Here is a 6,000-nt window from a genome sequence, read left to right on the forward strand (position 1 = left end):
TGTTGGTAACCGCTTACCTCTCAGCTTAAATTCAGCTTAGCGCACTTTCGCGCCTGCGTGGTCTCAACCAGCCTTCGTTTTCGCTCACAGCGGCAGCCATGTTTGTTACCCATTGAAGAATTACCTAAACCATTTAAGCAAAGTAACGTAAGTCTCAAAGTTTTAACGTAAATAATATTAATCTCGGTACTAGTATCTATCGTTCTGCCAGAGAAATTAACGTAATTCGCCTTGAATAAGAAACTAAAAGTTCGTGTTGTAAATCGCGTCGCATTTACAGAGAATCAGCTGATTCGCCATCACTGCTAGCACACCGTGGTGCTAACCCGCTCTTCTCGCTTCACGTGTTTCACCTCGCATCGCTCACTCGCGCGCTGAGCGAAAATTTCATTTCACTTCGTGCTTAACGTAACCTCATTCACAAGTGTTTGCTAACATCGTTTTAAAATCCTTACCGTCATTTCACTGTTCACAGGGACCTAGTATACTTACGTAAAGTTAATGTAAATCTTAAAAGTAGAGTAAATTCCAAGAATTGTTAACGTAAAACGCGTCTTTGTGAAATTCATATTGAAACGCAAATCATTTCATAAGCGCAAGCCGCTAACATTAACGTAAACATCGTTCACCGCGAGCGCGTTATCATTTTCATAAAACGTTTTCAAAAGCAATTCTTTCAGTAAACGTTAACGTAAGTAAATCATTTAACGCAAGTTGCGTCATATTAAACTAACATTAGTATTTCAATTCAAATATAAGGGAGTTCATTCATATATCATTTTTCACCCTCTCCGAGAGAGAGAGAGAGAGAGAGAGAGAGAGAGAGAGAGAGAGAGAGAGAAAACCAGAACACAGTATTCACGAAGCCAAGAGTACTACATCTTACCATTAATTATAGCATGGAGAATTAACATTTAGTCTCTTGTGTCTTTCATTTACACAGCGTGATACGTACGCGCATGTGTCCATTGCAGTTTGCAAGCATTTATTTATTTCATTTATCGAGTACTTCAGCGAGTGACTGAGCATTTCTAAAATTTCCATTACCTGTCGTTGCCCGAGTGGTCTTTTCATTTTCTTTATCACGAAAGACTTGCGTATACCGCAAGCACAATTCGCACAGTGTGCCACGCCAAATTCATTATTCCAGACAGGGAAGTCGTTACCAGTTTAGGACTGGCCACCACCAGTGCACGTCAGGTCTTACCATTTCACAGTGCCACTAATTCTTGACACTGTCCATCGACTGGCTGCTGAAGTACTCCCACCTTTTTACTTTCTCCATCCACTATTACCCTCTGCCATGAGCAGTGCCATTCATTCTTCAGTATATTTAAGTATACTGCATGTAGTGTCCGGGACACCACCCAGCACGATACCAGTGCTCCAGCCTCCATAAGTGCCATTGCACCTATACAGGCCGTACAGGTAGCATTAAACCTGCGTGTCCGTCCCTTCTGGAGGAACGCCCAAGTAACTAGTGTGTCCATGTACAAGGGTCAGTGATCCTTCGGAACACTCAACAAAGGGAACGCCTCCCGAAGCGCCGCAATACCAGCCCTAAGTGCTGTCAAACCTGCGTGTCCGTCCTTACGGAACGCCCATTCATTAGAGTATCCACCATTTTGGATCACTGAACCAAGGAACGCCTCCTCATAAGTGCCGTGCACCTGTATTGGACCTACAGGTAGCCCATTCCAACGTCTCCCAAGTTGGGAACGCCCGTAAGTGTGACGTACGCCGCACACTGCATTCGATTTTTTCACCTCATCAGAAGGTGCCATTCACAAAGTGCCACCGAGCACCCAGTCTTTTCAGACTTTTCAAAACCACATTGCAGAACCCATTTCCAAGTGAGTGCCACTGGTCCAACAGTTAGGCACTCCCATTCCATTCAGTACCCTTTCTGGCCATTGTTTTCATATTCCTCCGAGCCTCTACTGCAGCCTAAGGGAAATGTCTTCCCCTGCTTCCCGCGACTTCTTTGCCAGAGAGCTAGAGAAGCTCGGAGCCCTCATAACTCTGGGCAAGGAGGCTGGTTACACTGGACCAGCACTTGACCAGTGGATAAAGACGCAGCAGGCTGCTGCGCGCCTGCAAGAAAAGAAAGCCAGAGAAGCAGAGAGAAAGGAAAGAGAAGAAGAGAGAAAGCATGAGCTAGCGCTCCTAGATGACGCAATCTCTCTGCTAGTTTCCAAGCCCCAGACCATGAGCTGGACTCCCGGTAAGAGGTGGTTGCGGAGGTTCTGCACCACTTGTTGTGTGCGTGGGCATGCTGTGGATTCCGAACCAGTGCCCAAGTCAGTCTCTACCTTGGAGGAGAGCTTCCAGGGTGAACTTCTCCAAGGCTACCATGTAGCCCTGCCTGATGAACAGTCTCCTACGGCCTATCAGTGGGTACAAGTCATGGCCGACACTGAAGCCCAGGTCTCCCTTATTTCCAGAAAGGCATTGCCTAGGGGTGCCAAAATCCAGACGAACGAAGAAATTCAGTTAGAATGGATTAACGGTAACCTCTATTCTGTTCCTTCGGTCCTTCTGAATGTGGAAATGCCCTTTCTGGACCAGGAGACCCGGGAAATCACATTGTGCCACCTGGGCGTAGTTGACCAATTTCATGATGTTTATCAGGTATATTGGGCCGAGATCTACTTAAGCCGTATCTCCCCTGGACGCAGCTCCCACTACCAGATGCACCGGATCCCTGCAGCTGCCTCATAATCAAACATCAATTTTAGATTCAGAGGCTAGTGCCTCCAAGGCCCAGACATCCCCTTTATTTGTGAACCTGGCCCTGACCCAGTGTCAGAGCCAGACGTTTCTTCCGCGCCATCTCGGCCTCTTACCATTTTACTGACTACCTCCTCCACTTTGGAAGAGGTAAGCCCACCAGTTAACCCCGGACTTGTTTCCGAGGGTGATTCAACGGAGGATTCCTTAACCTCCCTACCTCAAATCACTGCCAGAGAGGACTCTTCACCTGTGCCAGAGCACACTGCCAGCCTTGGTGACTCCACAGATTCGCAACCTGTGGGGCCATCCTCGGCCTTACCGTCCAGTGCCACGGAAGGAGGTTTCTGGAACACGTTCTGACCGAGACTGGGTTGGGCCGCAAGGGTTCACATGTCTGCCAACTACGGAGGGTGCCGCGAACCATAATATTCCTGCCATCGCAATGGCCGTTACTAATCCTTCTTGTCTAGGACCCCCAGCTAAGGGCCCTATAACCGTCGCACCCCTCCACAGCCATTATCAGCCAAGCCACGTCAGAGCTTACGACGACTCTGGCGCTCAAATCTCCCTAATACGGGAAGATCGAATCCCCCGCTCTATTGACAGACGTCACTTAATAACCATTGAAGGTATCAACCATATCAAGCTGATCCTTCCGACCGTCCAATTGAGGGTCACCAGACCTCACTTCTCCAGAGTTTGTACCCTTGCAGTTGCAAGCTACATTCCAGGAGGTTACGACCTCCTCCTAGGGCAAGACATGAAGTCTCCCTCACTGTTCAAAAAGCCTAGGGGTCCTAACCCCACGTCAAATCACTCCAAAGCACGGAGTCATCGAAATTCTACTTCCTCCAGGAAGTACGTCCACCAACAGTCTCCCCCGTTACCAAGGAGGGAGATTGACCATTCACAGTTCCGTTGCAAAACCTGCAACGTAATAGGGCACTCCACGAATTGGCCTAGGTGCCCTAGCCGACTACCAGCAGCGGACAATGTCCACTTTCCACAAGACTTAGCCTTCCAAAAGAGACAGGAGCCTCTGTCTCCCATTTCCAAGGGCACGCTGAGAGGTATTGCACCTCCGGTACCCGTCACAGGTCCAGTCGACCTCAACTCTCTGCCAGTGCCACTTGGCAGCACTGAGCAGTGCCAAGCTCAGTCCAGCCTGTACGTAGAGCCACCACAGAACTTGACTTCTGCGCCTGGCCCCGAGCTAGTGCCGGCGCCTAACCTACCCAAGGATCCTCCTACAGGAGATCCTCCAACAGGCATGGAGCTTACCGCAGCCCATGGCCAACCCAAAGTCCATGAGTCTTCTTCACCCTCACCACTGACGCCCTCCCGAGGATGAACCTCCGGCAGACCTAACCTTCATACCGTCCTCTGGAAAACCAGGAACTGCCTGACCAGGAGTCAGCCTGGAGTTTTCCCCTTACGACGGCTGTCGCAGCAGCCGGAGTGAGGGCCTCCCCTGCAGTAGGTTCCACCTCTACGACGGCTGCCGCAGATACCGAAGTAGAGTGTTCTCCTGAAATCCCTCAGGCTACCACTGCCTCTGATCCTGCCGGCGTTTCTGGCCTTTCCCCAGAGTCGGTGCCTCCGTCTACTCCTAGGACTGGTATAGCCAGGTCCTGGAGAAATAAGAAGAAGAAGAAGAAGGGACGTAACCAATCATTAACAAACTAACCCAAGAGCCACATGCTCCTCCTTGACCCCTACCTGTGCCTGAGGTACAGTTGTCACATTCATTTGCAATAAAGGATCCTGGCACCTTACCCGAGAAAGGTAGCCAGCCTGGAATCTCTGCCAGAAGAACTAACCCTCTAACCCCTAGCCATGGTGATACTAACCCTTACTTAAATATAATTACCTCATTACATTTCCATCCTGGTAATGCCCTAACCACTCATCATCCTCACACTTCATTACCTCACCTCATGTATTTTAACAATTCCGCTGAACTACTGCTGTGTGTACCACACTCTGGAATGATTGCGTCTTCATTTAACTGTATTGAGTAGGTTGAGGCTAATGACGTTTAGTATCCAAGGGCCCATTAGGTTAGTAAAAAGCAAGGTGAATTTTCAAAGTAACCTTATCTAGGGTAGAGTAGACTGTCGTCCAAGAAAGAACAAACCCGTAGTTATTATTACTTAGGCTAGACTACATTACTCCATTAAGTTAGTACACTTAGCATCTCTGCCTATACGTTAGGTAGGCCACTGTAGTTAGCTGTATCGCCGCTCTACAGGACTTGCAAGTTATAGGTAGGGTAGGGGAAACTGGGTCGTCGAGACGATCAATCTATTTAAGCCAAGACCTTCACGCCCGAAAGGGAGTGAATGCCTATTCTTACCGGGGAGCTGTGACGTGTATAGATCGTTCGTCTACCCAAATCCCATACAATTAAATAATTTGATTTGGAAAATGGCAGCCATTTCTTTAGAATATCAGCTGATTTTTAGGAAACGCGGGAACCAAAACCCGCCAGCCAGAGATAGGGGATTCCCAGTTGGGGAAAAGAGACTTTTATCAGCTGTAGGACGTATCTCAAAAGGGAAGGGTGTAGGCAGATTGGTACTTCTTAGACCTATACCTTAAGCTCTCTTTCCTGTGACCCCTCTGCTGGCTGTATGCTTGTTTTCCAGGATTTGCCCTTGAATCGTGGGGGGTTAAGCTGACCTCCAACCCCCAAGCAACCCACCTGAATTCTGGCTCAGTCAACTGCAGTCGTAGTCCAGGACGGATGTCCACCCGGCCAGCCTCCCAAACTTAGGCCTACCCACGACGTACTGGTGGACACGAACCCCAGACCTGAACCGAGGTCAGGCCGCATTCTTCTACAAGGATACACTGAATATTGCATAAAGGTTATGTCTGAAAGTGTAAACTTCAACCCAGCACCTTTTACTACCATACGACTCTTGCTAAATTCATTTTCAATTCTCATTTTTACCCCTTCTACATCAAAAGCCCTTTGTCCTCATCGGGCCACGTGCTCCCCTTTGTGACTTGTTAAACAGACCAAGCTTTCGTGCATACTCAGTGAACCATTCGAGTTTACCTTCCCCAATGTTAGAGAATTAATCAGCCTTAATCAAAGCAAGAAGTCATTTTTCCTTTTATCTCGTTTAATCTGGGATTCTTTTCCAGATTCCATGAGTCACGTGCCGTCTCTCTGCCCGCAAGTGTGCATTACCCCAAGTGTATGAAAACCAGCTATAACAGCTCAATGGAGCCATTCATTTACCTTTTCTCCAGCCCAGC

This window comes from Macrobrachium nipponense, chromosome 7 (genome assembly GCF_015104395.2).
Source record: "Macrobrachium nipponense isolate FS-2020 chromosome 7, ASM1510439v2, whole genome shotgun sequence".
Lineage (NCBI taxonomy): Eukaryota > Metazoa > Arthropoda > Malacostraca > Decapoda > Palaemonidae > Macrobrachium > Macrobrachium nipponense.